General features: G+C 44.0%; 1 pseudogene across 1 annotated transcript; it reads left to right on the top strand.

The window, feature by feature from the left end:
• Positions 1-12809: 12809 nt before the first annotated feature.
• On the top strand, positions 12810-14753 carry LOC144673814 (interferon-inducible GTPase 5-like; annotated as a pseudogene). The gene has a single exon (XR_013574430.1). The product of XR_013574430.1 is annotated as an interferon-inducible GTPase 5-like (transcript).
• The last annotated feature ends 488 nt before the right edge of the window (positions 14754-15241 follow it).

Raw genomic sequence — 15241 nt, 5'->3', positions numbered from 1 at the left:
TCGATCTCTATAACCCTCCAGCTGTTTTTCCTTTTCAAATGTTTATCTAATTCCCTTTTTAAAGTTATTGTTGAATCTGTATTCACCACCTGTTCAAACAGTCCATTCCAGATCAAAACTCACCGCGGAAACGTTTTTTCCACATGTTGCTTCGGGGTTTTGTCAATTCTCTGAATTCTGTGTCCTTTGATTACCAACTCTTCTGCCACTCTGTATTCTCCTTGTTACCTCTAGAATTTGATTATTCCAACACACTCCTGGACAGCTTCTCATCTTGCAAGTTGGAGCACTTGGAGTTGCCATGGAGAGACAAACACTATTACAATGGAGTCTAGACAGGCAGGTGCAGCAAGCAGCCAGGAAGGCAAATGGGATGTTGGCCTTCATTGCAAGAGGACATGAGTACAGGAGCAAGGATGTCTTACTGCAGCTATACAGGGCTGACATCAAGAGCAAGCTCAGCATTAGGACTTATACCTTCAACCCTCATGATTCACTGTCAGGAAGATATAATAATTTTCATAATGTTATCAGAATTTATAGTAAAGTGGAGTAATCATGAGGCGTGTCTATGGGTCTGTGTGTGTGTGTTTGGGGTCTTAATTAAATTAAAAGCAGCTGATCTGAAGGCTTTGATATAACAGAAGAGAAGCTAGATTTGAAATGTTAAGTCGGTCAACATAGGCGTAAATGTAACATCTAAATTTTTAAATAAACCAGACTAGCTTGAATGCAAAAGAGGGGGTGAAATGTTTCACCTGGCTAGTTAAGAAACAGTGTGTTTATTTTTCCCAAAGATTACTGGTAAAATTGGTTCTTTGATGGATTTTTGTAATTAGATAGATAGAATGTCCAAAGATCGAGTGAAACAATGGGAATTTGCATTAAAAGGGGAAATATGTATAAAGGAGGGAAGGCTGTCTGTAACAGCAGGCATTCTAAGATCTAACAAGTGTGAGAAGGCTCCAGTATCTAAGCCTGAAGCTGCAGTCTACAAGGAACTGAGGCTGAGAAAAACTCAGTTTGAATTTAACTGTTCAGGGTATTGTGTGTTACTTTGCCTGCCTGGGCTTTTAAAACCTTATGCGTCTCACTGTTGCCTTAATGGAGGTGTAACTGAGCTTTAGATTAATTAGGGATTTAGAAGTTATCATAGTTGTATTTTGTAGATCTATGTATGTGCTTAAAATCATTTCTCCTATTAATAAATGTTTATTTTAGTTTTGTAAGAAACCTATAAGACTTGGTAGCCTTATTTTTACTGAATTCAAAGCCCACATCTCAAAGTAATTACAAATTGCAAATTTGTGGCAGCTGCTTTAAGTTTCCCCCTGGGATTTGGGCAGCTTTGCATTTATCATCCTCCTGCCAAAATAGAAAGCAGGGATCCATGCAGGGTATATTTGAGATTCCTCGATTGGTTTGGACTTGGTGAATCTTAAGGTTATGAGCACAAGAAGCACTTTGGATTTAGGAGCTGTGAGGTTTTTTTGAAGTGGTGAGACTGCAATATGTCTTTGACAGTTGCCAAGTCTTGTCTAGGAGTTGAAGTTATAACTTTGGCTGGCTTACAAAAGGTAAATAAAGCTAAGTTCATGGAAATGCTGGAGAAATTACAATTGGATTTACCTGCAGAGGCAAAGAAAGCAGACATAATTGAAGGTATGGCAGAGCATTTAAAGGTGGAAGTGATATCTGGCACTACCGAATCCAAGCAGGAGGTAGTAAGGCTACAGTTACAAATTAAGAAACTTGGACTTGCACAAACAAATGAAATGAAAGAAACTTGAACGAGAGGCAACAGAAAAAGGAAAAGAAAAAGAAAAAACAGAAAAAGAAAGGGCATTTGAAAGGGAAGAGACAGAAAGGCAGGAGAGAGAAAGAAAACAGGAAAGGGAATTAGAAATTGTGAGGCTTGAGAAAAAGGAAAGAGAAAGAGAGAGAGAGAGAGGGAATTCCAGTTTAAAATACTGGCAGATAAAAAAGAGACACTAGATGAGGAGGGACTTATTTCCAGATCAGAACCCAATGGGGAGATGTTTAACTTTGTACAAACTCTTCCACAGTTTGAGGAAAGAGATGTTGAAACATTCCATATTTCTTTTGAGAAGATAGCAAAACAGATGAAATGGCTACAGAAGAACTGGACATTGCCATTACAATCCAGGTTGGTGGGCAGAGCGCATGAGGTTGATGCTTCACTGTCAGAAATGTTAGTGAACACTGATGTGGTAAAAAAAGGCTATTTTGAGTGCATATGCGTTGCTTCCAGAGACATACAGGCAGAAACTTAGGAACATGGGAAAACCACCTGGGCAAGCTTATATCAAATTTGAGAGAGTAAAATAAAGTAATTTTGACCGGTGGATATGGGCATTAAAGATAGAGACAACATATGCAGCTCTTAGAGAGGTCATTCTTTTGGAATAATTTAAAGATTCAAGTCTTTCAGTAGTGAGAACTCATGTGGAGGAACAGAGGGTTGAAACGGTAAGACAAGCAGCAGAGGTAGCTGATGATTATGAGTTTGTTCATAGAGCTAAACCATTTTTTGGCAAACTTTTAAATCAGAGAAGAATAGAAAGTGGGAAGGTAAAAGGAAGGTGGATAGTCAGAGAAGATAAAGGAGTAAGTGGAAATTCCCAGGAAGTTTTTGTCTCAAAATAAAACGGAAGGTGCTGAGGGTAGAGGTGACACTCGAAAACTGAGGTGTTTTCACTATAATAAAGTTGGACACATTAAGTCTGTGTATTGGAAATTACAGGAAAAATCTGGGATTATAGGGGTACAGAAAACTTCTGGGGCTAGTCGATCGTTAGTGTCGTGGGATAGTGACATTCGTTGTTCGGAGGGAATTTTGCAGTATGATAACAAGTGGGATTCATGGAGATGCTAAACCTATTCCACTGTAGAAGGTAAATGTAAAGAGAAAGTAGAAAACAGGGGAGGTGATTGTTGGAGTAGTGGAAAAAATGCCCATTGCAGGGTTTCAATTTATGGTGCATTTGGATATAGAAATAAGATTCTGAGAATAGCTCGTGAAATTCCAATGGGGGGACATTTAGGAATTAGAAAGACACAGACAAAAATAAATAAAACATTTCTATTGGCCTGGTTTGCATAGGGATGTAGTCAAATTCTGTAGAACAATGTCACACATGTCAGATGATAGGGAAACCATGAGCAGTGATTAAACCGGCACCTTTCATTCCCATTCCAGCATTTGACGAACCTTTTACTAGGGTCATGATTGACTGTGTAGGACTCATCCCTAAGTCTAAAAGTGGAAATCAGTCCTTACTGACAGTAATGGATATGTCTACCAGGTTTCCTGAAGTTATACCTTTGAGAAATGTTACAACAAAGAAAATTGCCGAGGAGTTAACTAAATGATTTTACAATATATGGTTTACCAAAAGAAATACAATCAGATCAGGGTTGAAATTTCATACCGTAGCTGTTTAAGGAAGTAAACTCCAGTTACTGTAACTAGGCTCAGTGATATAATTTTGAAGCATGAATGAGGATAAAACAGTTTTAGTCAACAGCTTACCATCGTGAGTCACAGGGGGCTTTGGAAAGATGGAAGCAAACTTTATGATGAGGGTGTATCGTCAGGATTAAGCACAGGATTGGGCTGGGGAATTCAATTCATGTTCTTTGCTATTAGGCATACTCCTACTGCATCGACTGGTTGTTGCCCTTTTGAACTCGTTTATGTTCATGAGGTGAGAGGACCACTGGAATTGTTTCATGAGAAATTGGCGAGTCCAAATTCCAAAACTACTCTCCTGGATTATGTATCTAACTTTAGAGAGAGATTGAACAGAGCAGATGAGTTAGCTAGGAAAAATTTAAAGATATCACAGCAAGTGATGAAAGTGAAGGCAGACAGGAAAGCTACAGCTCGTAGTTTTGTTGTTGGGGAGAAAGTGCTAGTTCTGTTACCAGTATTGGCTGACTCGTTAAAGAAAAGGTTTAGTGGGCCTGAAAGGGTTGAAAAGAAACTGAGTGAAGGAAAGTATTTCATAAATACTCCAGATAGAAGAAAGAAGCAGAGGGTGTGCCATGTAAATATGCTTAAAAAGTGCTTTGACAGGGTAGAAAACCAAACGGAGGTATTAGTGGAGGTAAATAATGAGAAAAAAGTAGAATTGCAGGATTCTGAAATTGATTTACCTCTAATCAAATTGGATAATGAGGGGGTACTTGAAATTATAAGTGTAGGATTGAGTTCCCTTCCAGACAAGTGTCAAGGTGATTTGGAGAAGCAATTGCAGTCACACAAAGATTTTTATGGGAATAAGATGGCGAAGACTACTTTAGCTACAAATGATGTATGTGTAGAAGTTTCATCTTCGATAAGGCAACATCCTTATAGATTAAATCCAGCAAAGTTATCACAAGTACAGAAAGAAATTGAATTCATGCTTCAAAATGGTATCATTGAGTCTAGTTGTGGTAACTGGAGTTCACCTATTGCGCTGGTACCAAACCGAATGGAACACAAAGGCCGTTTGTGGACTGTCGAAAGATGAATGCGGTGAAATTGATGAAAAGTGAATTTGTAAAAGCGCAAGTTATGAATCTAGGCCATACCATTGGACATGTTAAGGTCGCTGCAAGAGATGTATCTGACTGACGCTCATCCTCCCTGTTGGTGACCAAGGGTCCTTCCCTGACTTCCTGAGGAGAAAGGGCTCCTGGAGGGAGTTCAATGGGCCCTTCCCCCCTCTTGGCCAGCCACTGATGGAAACCACCAATGCCTATAACGATGGAGCACAGGTCTGAGCGCAAATCCAGCAGGATCTGTTGGACCAAGGTTTCCAAGGATGATGCCAACCTTCCCATGGTGACTCGAGGTGCTCGCATGTCATAATCATGGCATCAGACAGAATGTGGATGGACTCCTCCATCCTTCACTCTAGTCTGTTGCCTGCCTCTCACAACTCTACCTGATGTTCCACCGCCAGTTTTTGCAGCTCCAGCATTTTTTTAGCAGCTGTTCCAGAGGCTCTTCATCTGACTTGAACTCAGCAGGTGCCTGATCTCTAGCAGCCCTCCAAGTGCCAGGGACCTGGGCTGTCACTACCTCTGACTGCTGTGGAGACGTGTCAGTGAGGTGTTATCCAGAAAGTGCCTCTGAACCTAATCAGGATGTGTGACCTGCCGGGGTGTGTGTCCCTGCACTGGTGCCAGTGAACGTAGTGATGGATCTTCCTTCGATGGCTACTCAGCTTCCTTGTCTGAGGTGGCCTGGGGACTGGGGCTTATTTTGGCTATGCTGGTCTGTCTGGACCTGCTGCTACGTGTAGAAGAGTGGAGATTCAGTTCATGAACAGTCTGAATACAACATTGCATGTCACTCATTGTGAATGTCAGGATGTGATCAACTCATGGAGGGCTCATCGATACTGGTTCGCTGGGAAAGGCCAACCTTACCTTCCCCACAGGAGTGATCTCTGTCCTTGCCCGCCAACTCGGTGGCACACTTCTCGAATTTGGAGAGCTCCAGGATGTCGGCTGTCCCTCCTCCAGCCTGGAATCTCTCCCTCTTGTTGTGCACAAGCTTGGCCTGTATGAAGACAAAGGGATGGAATGTGATGAGAAGGGATGGAGGAGAAGTTGAGACACATGCATGCCTACTGTGTGTGCTGAGCCCTCCCCAGCAAGGGCTGAGGATGGAGTTTGTGCAGCATGATAGATGAGATGCTGGTGATGTTAAAATGCCCGTGAGACAATCAGTGTTGATGTGTCCCGGCTAATATTGTCTGAGATCCCCGAGCAGTGTAACCCTTTGAGTACATGATGTTATTGTGAGAGAGTGAGATTGGTATGAGCTGAAAGTTGACCTACCCTGGTGGAGCAGATGAGATCATTCATCCCCTTCCTGTGCTGTATCTCGTCTCTGAGATGGGTGTCCGGTGAGCTGATCTCACTTGCAATTGCCTCCCAGGCCAGTGAGGTGAGGACATCTCGGTGTTGGTGCACTCCTCTTAACAAAGACTCGAGGGAGTCGTGGCCAAACCTCGTGGCAGCTTTCTTCCTGTGTGCAACCATCTCGAGACATCTCCTGAGCACAACTGGGCTGGAGAGAATGAATGTGTGTGTTCGGGTGGCATTTAAATATGGTGCCCAGGCCTTCCACCCCATTAGGTAAAGGCAGGGCGGGTGAATCAGTTGCTGCCCTGTTATTTGATTTGGAGAGATACTCGCCGATGCATAATTAATTAGCCTCTGAGTGTGAAGCTGAGTGCGATTTCCTACCACTCTGGCCAGCGGGAAACGTGCTGGGGAACCTGCCCACAATGGCACTTTGTTTCAAAAATTGAAAATTCTGCACCAGGAGTGGGTAACAGTGAGAAGAGGACTCATGCCTCCCCCCAGCCTTACTCTCTCTTTCTCTCTCTCTCTCACTCTCTCTCTCTCTCTCTCTCCAGCCATTCTGCAGGTATGTGCTCTGCCTGTATCTGACCAGCCTAACAGCAAAGGCAGCATCTTCAGCTTAAAGCAACTGTAGCTGCTGATTTCAGAGGAGAGCTTCCTTCTCCTGGCCATAACAGTGCCACATTCAAAATGTTATTTAGCAAGAAAAGAGCTCATGGTGTTGAGTGTGATATGTAGAGGACTGGCTAACTAACAGGAAACAGGAGCTCTTTGAGGTTGGCAACCTATAACTAGTGGAATGCCACAGGGTTCAGTGCTGGGGAATCAAATATTTACAATCTATATCAGTGACTTGGGTCACTGAACCAAATGACCTGTTGTCTGGGTGAAAGAAACAGAGAAAATCTGGATTCAGAATTTCCAGTCACTGAACCTGTTCTGGGATCTGAAGGTCAGCCCAAGGTTTAGATTGTGTAAAGTGTTTACAATGAGTTGATCCGAACTGTAACTTAACTTCTAGAGAGGAAACCAGTCCTTTTATTATACAACACTCCCCTTCCGATAAAAGTTCTTGCCTTAGAATTTCTTTCATCTGTAGTTTCAGTTATGAGTTTCGTTTTCCCAGAAACTTCCTACAGCTGCCGAGCCCTCACAAAAACATCCTCATTTTAGGAGATTCTGTTTCAAACACATCCAAACCTAAAGAGAAACCAGGATTGCAGTGAGTGAAGGAACTGCACAACGTAAGTGACTCCATGTCCGTCCCTATCTCAGTGTTGAGACCAGCAACAGGTTTCTGTGTGTTGAATGTTTGCGAACTGTTTAATTCCTTTTTAACATCTCGTGTTGCAATGTGATACATGGGCTCTGAGGCTGGACATGCTGTGGGCGAAGGGTACAAGATGTCATTTCCTCTACTTTATCTCCAATCTCCTCACTTAAAAAAATATTTCATGGGATGTGGGTATCACTGGCAAGGCCAGCATTTGTTTTATATCCCTAATTGTCTTTGGTGGTGAGCTGCCATCTTGAACCGCTGCAGTCCATGTAGTGTAAGGGCGCACACAGTGCTGTTAGGGAGGGAGTTCCAGGACAGTGAAGGAACAGCGATAGATTTCCAAGTCAGAATGGTAAATGACTTGGAGGGGAACTTCCAGATGGTGGTTTTCCCATTTATCTGCTGCCCTTGTCCTTCTAGGTGGTAGTAGTTATGGTTTTGGAAATTGCTGTCGAAGGAGCCTTGGTGAATTCCTGCAGTGCATCTTGTAAATGGTACACACTGCTGCTACTGCGCATCAGTAGTGGAGTCATTGAATGTTGAAGGTAGTGGTTAAGGTGTCAGCCAACCGGGCTGCTTTATCCTGGATAGTGTTGAGTTTCTTGACTGTTGTAGGAGCTGTACTCATGCAGGCAAGTGGAGAGTATTCCATCACACTCCTGACTTGTACCATGCAGTTGGCGGACAGGCTTTGGGGAGTCAGGATGTTCTAGGTAAGCCATAAAACGAGGTGCCAAACTGGAGGAGCTACAACACATATGCCTCCCAAACAGCAAAAACAGTTAGAAACAGAGCAAAGCAATCCCACAACCAATGGATCAGATCAAAGCTCTGTAATTCAGCAACTAAGAGAAGGAGGAGGCACCACAGATGTCCCCATCCTCAATGATGGAGGAGCCCAGCACTTCAGTGCAAAAGACAAGGCTGGAGTATCTGCAGCCACCTTCAGCCAGAAGTGTCAAATGGAGGATTATCTCGACTTTCTCCAAAGGAACTCTTATCGCTTGTTATGGAGAAGGGGAAGAATTTTCCGGTCAGTGAGCGGGGACGGGGCCCACTCGCCGACGTGTAAAATGATGCGCAGTGTCGTTGGACAGGCGTCCCGACATCACCGTACGTCATTTTGATTTTCAGTTCAGCGGGCACAGAACCGAGTCGGCTGCGCACCCGCCGAATTGTCAAAGGCCATTAAGAAAATAATTAAGCTGGTTAAGAATGCTGCCCGTCCAACCTTAAGGTTGGTGGGTAGGTGAAGAGCCCCGATGGCCAACACATTTTTCATGAAACCTCATCCATGGGTGGGATGAGGTTTCATGAAAGGTTTATTAATTTAATTATATTAAAAAATTTGAAAACATTCATTGACATGTCCCAGCTCATGTGACACTTTCACATGAGGGGACATTTCTTAAAATATTTTCTTTTCTTTCTTTAAATGTTTAAACCAAAACTCATTTCTGTGCCCTTTCACGTGCATGTGCAGGCCCCGACTCAGGGAATTCCCCCCCCCCCCCGCCCGCACAAGGAGTGCACAGCGCTTCTGGGTGTACGTCATGCTGGGCGGCCCTTAATTGGCCCACCCACGTAAACTGGCAGCGCGGTATGCGCCCTCCCCTGCCCGCCCCCACACAAACCCCCTGACCGGAAGAAATTTCTGCCCAAGGTAAATATTTGCTTGTTTTCACTTTTTCTTTTTGGAGAAACTAACTTTAAGTAATAGATTGACAAGTTTCCATCTAATCTTGTGAGAATCCACTTCACTATCAGTCAAAATAACATTAAAAGTAACTTACATATGAATTAGGAGCAGGAGTAGGCTACTCGTCCGCTCTGGTGTGTACCGCTATTCAATAAGATCATGGCTGATCTGATTTCAACCTCAACTTCACATTCCTGCCTACCCCAGATAACCATTCAGCCCTTTGCTTGTTAAAGCAGGGGCATAGTGGTATTGTCACTCAACCAGTATTGCAGAGACCCAGGGTAATCTTCTGAGGACCTGGGTTCAAATCCCACCACAGCAGATGGTCTAATCTGATTTCAATAAAAATCTGGAATTAATAGTTCAATGTTGATTGTGAAACCATTACTGATTGTTGCATAAACTGTCATCGATGTTGTGGGAGGAGCCTGAGCAGAACTGGAATAAGGAATGTTCCACATTCAAATGCCCATTAGGGACTCACCAACCCTTCCCACTCCTTCTTCTAAGCCCATCCCTGGCAGTGTATTCATTATACCCTCTGACCTTCCCCTTCTGATGCTGAACGTTTTGGTCTCAGTTTCATACCCATACACTGTCACCTCAATGGCTTGGCTTGAAGCTGAATTCTTCTTCCATCACCATCGTGTCCGTGCTCACTTCTTTGGGCAGGAGTCCTCCCCCTGTTCAATGGATCCTTTCACCCACCTCCAGTATTCTCCCTCCAGCTGGACCCCTCCCTCTGGCCTCTTACCTGCTCTTGATCTTTTCATTGAGAACTGTCGGCGTGACATCAGCCATGTTAATTTCATGTCAACAATTTCCAGTTTCCAGACCCTAACCGCCTCCTCTTCACCATGGATGTCCAATCCCTCTACACCACCATCGATAACTGTTTTGGTGCCACTTCATGCTCTCGTCTGGACCTGGAAAAATATTTCAATTTTTCTCCCAATTTCCACCGCTCTCTCACCTTCAAAAGGTCTACCTCTGACGTTTCTCTTCCCTTCCTCGGTCTCTGTGTCTCCATTTCTGGTGATTTACTGCCCACCAATATTCATTACAATCCCACCGATTCCCTCATGTACCTCAGCTACAGCTTGTCACAACCTGCTTCCCGTAAGGAATCCATCCCATTCTCCCAGTTCTTCCATCTCAGCTGCATCTGTTCTGATGATGCCACCTTCCAAAACGGCACTTCTGACATGTCCTCCTTTTTTCTAAACCGAGGGCTCCCCCACAACTACATTTGACAGGGACTTCAAACATGTCTAACCCATCTACTGCACCTCTGTCCTCACCCCTTCCTCTCCCTCCCAGAACTAAGATAGAACCCCTTTGCCCTCTCCAGCCTCCACATTCAAAGAATCATCCTCCACCATTTCAGCCAACTCCAGCATGATGCCACCACCAAACACATCTTCCCCTCAGCCTCTCGTCAACATCCATAGGGTCCATTCCCTCTGGGAACCCTGGTCCACTCGCCCATCACCCCCAGCTCTTTATCCCCTTCCCACGACACCTTTACATGCAATCGCAGAAGGTCCAGCACCTGTCCCTTTACCTCCTTCCTCCTCACCGTCCAAGGCCCAAAACACACCTTTCAGCTGAAGCAGCACCATCTGTACCTTGTATCTATGTTGTTCTTTCACAGAGCGCTGACCCTTGTTCTGCGATTTTCACACTCTGCTATCTTACCTTTATGCCACTATCAACACCATCTTTCGTCTTTACCACAACTGTTAACATTCCCTTTGTCCTATGTGTATAAAAATTTTGTCAATCCAGCTTGAGCTGCCACCTATCCCTGACCTTCTACCTTTCTGCAGCTGCTCCACCCCCTCTTAACAGCATAAAAATCACATTTCTACCTCACTTTAGGTCTGAAGAAGAGTCATATGGGCTATGAAACATTAACCCTGTTTCTCTCTCCACAGATGCTACCAGACCTGCTGAGTTTTTCCAGCACTTTGTAACATCTTGAGCCCTGTGTGGGATGTTAACGTTTCAGTGAGCTGAGTGACCCAACCTAGTTCTGTGCTCCAATCTCTGATGTGGCATATTAATGACCAATCAGCTGCTCATGGTCAATGAGTGGATGCCCTTTGGCCTGTTAGGAGTGTCACATCAGGTGAACATGTGACAGGCCTTCATTGATGGAATGTCATAACTGATACAGCTGTGTCTCCCTCACTATTGCCTGCATTCCCAAATTCTACATCCCTCTGTGTTACACTTGAGATTCAGCGACTGTGATGTGTAGCCACTGAGTTCTGAGAAGCTCTTTAACAGTGCAAATGAAGCCATTGGCTTTCAGTGGAGCTCTTCCTCCTTTCTTTCTAAGCAGAATCCTTCTCACTCCTGCGGCAATAAGAGGCTAGAGGGTGACACCAGAATGACCCCCCTCATGTTCGCCCTTCCCCCTCACTGCCATTCCACAGCCTTCCCTCCCTTGTCCCCCTCGTGTTCATTCACCCCACTCTCACCTCACAGCCCACCCCCGGTTGAAGTGCTCGGCTCTGAAAGTGGGGGTCTGCATAATGGTGTTCCTCGGGACAAGGTAGGCAAAGAGCAGGAGCAGACCAACCCTACAGCCCCGGCAGAATGGCCTTCATCACAACAAGACCGGTGCAGCGCTATGGCAGGCAGGCCATGTATGTTACGCTCACCTCGAAGTTACCAGTGAACTGAGGTCCGACTTGTGAACGCCACCCCTTTTCAAACGGGTTTGAGAGTGATGTACTTTCCCGCTGGTGTGATGGAAGGTTGGAAGGCCTGACAAGCTTCCAGTGAGCAGCTGTTTTAATGAGCATTCATGACATGTTAATAAATGCAAATAGCATTCACGCCACGAGTCAGTGGGATAACTGAGCCACCATAAACACACCACGGGCAGAATTGCAACCTGTTTTTATGATGGCGGATTTGCAGATTTTTGCCTGCCGCTGGACTCTCTGCTCTCGCCCACCATGAAACCTGCCGTGAGCGGGATGGGAAATTTCACCCAAGGAGATGAACAGCCACCTTCAAATGAGCAGCTTTGCTAGCGGATGGCCAGTAGAAATAGTTTGGATTTCTTTTTGGCCAAAAGCGGGGGGTGGGGTTGATTTATACACGAGATACATGACAAATTAAAGTTTTTTTGGACAAAGGTCAGGGGTCGACTTTTACACAAGAATGACTACTACTCGAGTATATACAGTAATAATTACTGTCCTCACAGTCCACCTTTGTCAACAATGCATTAACTCGCTCCCTTCCACCTTCAGATAAAGACCAAGCATTCCATTCAGTTCCAATTCTTCAATATGACATCTGCCCCAACATGACAGTGTTAATGATAACAACCCTGACCGAGCATCTGACATGTGTTAATTGTATCAATTGTGGTTAAGTCTATACCAGTGAAGGGCATTGATTGGATAGTTACTTGAGCACATATACAGGGACACTTACTGACCAGGGGCCTACCTCTGGGCACAGTGCACATGATCGATGAATATACCTGCAACGTTTAATTCTGTGAATAAAACTATTCCAAATAAAGTCTGACTCTGTTTGTTTCATTCACCAACTGGCTATTTGTATTAAAACACTGTTGCCTATGATTCTAATCTTCATGACTAACAATTGTGCTATATTCTATTTTAAGCAACAAACGCCAAAGTGAAGAAAAGTTATTCAAACGTCAGGAGTATCTTTACAACAGGTGTTCCAGGAGCATTGAAAGCAGGAACGAAGGATGGGGATAAAGAGATCATCAACGTTACAGAGTGAGAAATTCCTTTGTGTTTCAGTTCACTCCACCCTTTCCACCAGTATTTTCTGTTTTAAATCAATAAATTCTGATTCTAGTTTTCCTTCTATCTTTGACTATAGATTCACACGGTTTGCAGAAATTACTCACAGTGTAAATCACTCATTCTTTTCCACAGGGATCGGATGGCCCAGTCTTCAACCCCCTCATTCTTCAGTCAGGAAGATCTCAACAAACTGAAGTCGGATTGTAAAACAGGTGGGCTGGAGGCAGTTACTCACTCCAGTGATACAGAAGAAGTTAAAGGATCTGGACAATACAGAGTTTAACATCGTAGTGACAGGAGAATCAGGCGCAGGGAAATCCACCTTCATCAATGCGATGAGAGGACTCCGGAGTGATTATGAGGGAGTAACTGAAACTGGGAACACGTTAACCACAATGGAGCCAACCGGATACAAGCATCCCAACCTGCCGAAAATTTTTTTGAGGGAGCTGCCAGGAATTAGGACTAAACAATTTCCAGCAGATAAATACATGAAGAAAATGCAATTGAAAAAATATGATTGAAAAGATACGATTTCTTCATCATTATCTCATGGTCTAGATTCACAGAAAATGATGTAGAACTCACCAAAGAGATTAAGCGAATGGGGAAGAATTTCTACTTGATTCGCTCTAAAATCGACAGCGATTTAAATACTTTTGAAATGGAGGCTAGGAAGCATAACACAGATGAAGAACTAGAAAAGATCAGGAATTACTGTGTGTGCAGCTTAAAAGAGGAGGGGATACCATCACTCACTGTTTTCCTGATATCAAACTTTAAAGTCAATGAGTTTGATTTTCCAGCATTAAACAAAAGCCTCCCAGATATCCTTAAGAATTCAGGGAAGGGTGTTGTCATTCTGTCACTTCCAAACACAACACTGGGGATTATAGAGAAGAAAATAAAAGAGCTAAAGGAACAAATCTGGATGTTTGCAGCACACTCGGGAGCAGTGGGAGCTGTTCCAATTCCTGGCTTGTCATTTTATTTTAACGTTCAGGCTCTGGTTACTGCAATAATACATTTCCATCAATGTCTGGGTCTGGATGATGTCTCTCTTCAAAAACTGGCAAACATGGCAGGGAAATCTGTCAATGATCTGAAAGCAGTGGTGAAAACTCCCCTGGTGGGTGAAATAAATGAACAATTTGTGATAACAATATTAATGGGTTCCGTTTCAGTTGGCATTGTAACAGCTGAAGTCGTCCTTGACACCATCCCAAACGTTGGTTCCATCTTTGGAGCAGGATCATCAATTTCTGTGAGCCACAAACTGCTGACTGATGCACTGAATGAATTAACAGAGAATGCACAGAGAGTGGTGCAGGCGGCTTTTGGAACTGACTGAAATGGTCGGCACTAAAACATCAGGACGTTGAGCTCCTGTTAATCATTAGAAATTCAAAAACATTGTGTTGATTTGGCATCTTCCAGGGCCCCAGGAGAATGCAAATTGTTCCACAACCAAGGAAACACATTTAACATGCATTCACTGTGGCAACATAAATAAACATAGCAGCCATTTTGTGCACAGCAAGATCTCAAAAACAGCAAATGAAGTGACTGATCAGTTAATCCGTTTTTGGAGCTGTTGGTTGAGGGATAAATGTTGGAGAAAACACTGGGAGACGTCCCCTACCCTTCTTTAACTACTGCTATGGATCTACATTGACTTGAAGATGCAGCTGGGATCTTGTTTTAATGGGTGATTTGTGCACCTCTGACAGTGCAGCACTCCTTCAGTTATTGCACTGCAGTATTAGCCTATATTATGTACTCAAGTCTCTGAAGTAAATGACAGTGATGTCCAGAATTACAGCAATTTCACTCCTAACACAATTTGCTCTCCCTCCATTTAATTATCCTGAATCCTCAGCTATTCCTGATTTCCCTCATCAGATCACTGTGTTTCTCTCATTGCAGTAATATCACTGGTTCTTCAGTTAATCGGAGCTACCCATACAGCAATGGGATCAACTTGCATGGACTTGGTACTCTGTTCTGAGTGTTGATCATCTTTATGTTGATGTAGAATCCTCAGAAATCGAGGACTCTCAGTCGTTGAATGATAAATAAATGGTGAGTTAAATAATTCCATGCATTAACTCAATGGGCTGAATTTCCCCAGCACCAGGAGGCAGGAAGGAAAGCGGTGCTGGGGTGGGGCCGGAAAAATACAGGGAGCGGGTTGGGATCAGCTCCCCGATGTGAACCTGGTATCAAGGAACTTTACCAAACACGGGAGCAACTTTGGATAGAATCCCCGCTACAAGGAGGGGGAAAACAGATTGAAATATTGAAATGCCCCTTTAAGGGCCATTTTACCAGCCCATTAGCATTTTCCTGATGGTGGATCAATCCCACTCCCTCACCCCCCAATCCCACCAGCTGAGTGCAAGTGCTGAGTGCTCCCACAGCAGCTTAGTAGGGGAGATGAGAGTCTGGAACTCACTTAGTAGGGTGGTGGGAGATGGTATTTTTTAATCAAAACTGGGATGCAGACATGGAAGGTCCGCTCACTGGGCCCAGATTTGGTCAGAGGTGTCTCCCCTCCATCAGGATACCTTT

The sequence above is a fragment of the Cetorhinus maximus genome, unplaced genomic scaffold, assembly GCF_964194155.1.
Source record: "Cetorhinus maximus unplaced genomic scaffold, sCetMax3.hap1.1 HAP1_SCAFFOLD_481, whole genome shotgun sequence".
Taxonomy (NCBI): Eukaryota; Metazoa; Chordata; class Chondrichthyes; order Lamniformes; family Cetorhinidae; genus Cetorhinus; species Cetorhinus maximus.
The sequence above is the reverse complement of the archived record's forward strand: the minus strand, read 5'-3'. Positions and strand labels throughout refer to the sequence as shown.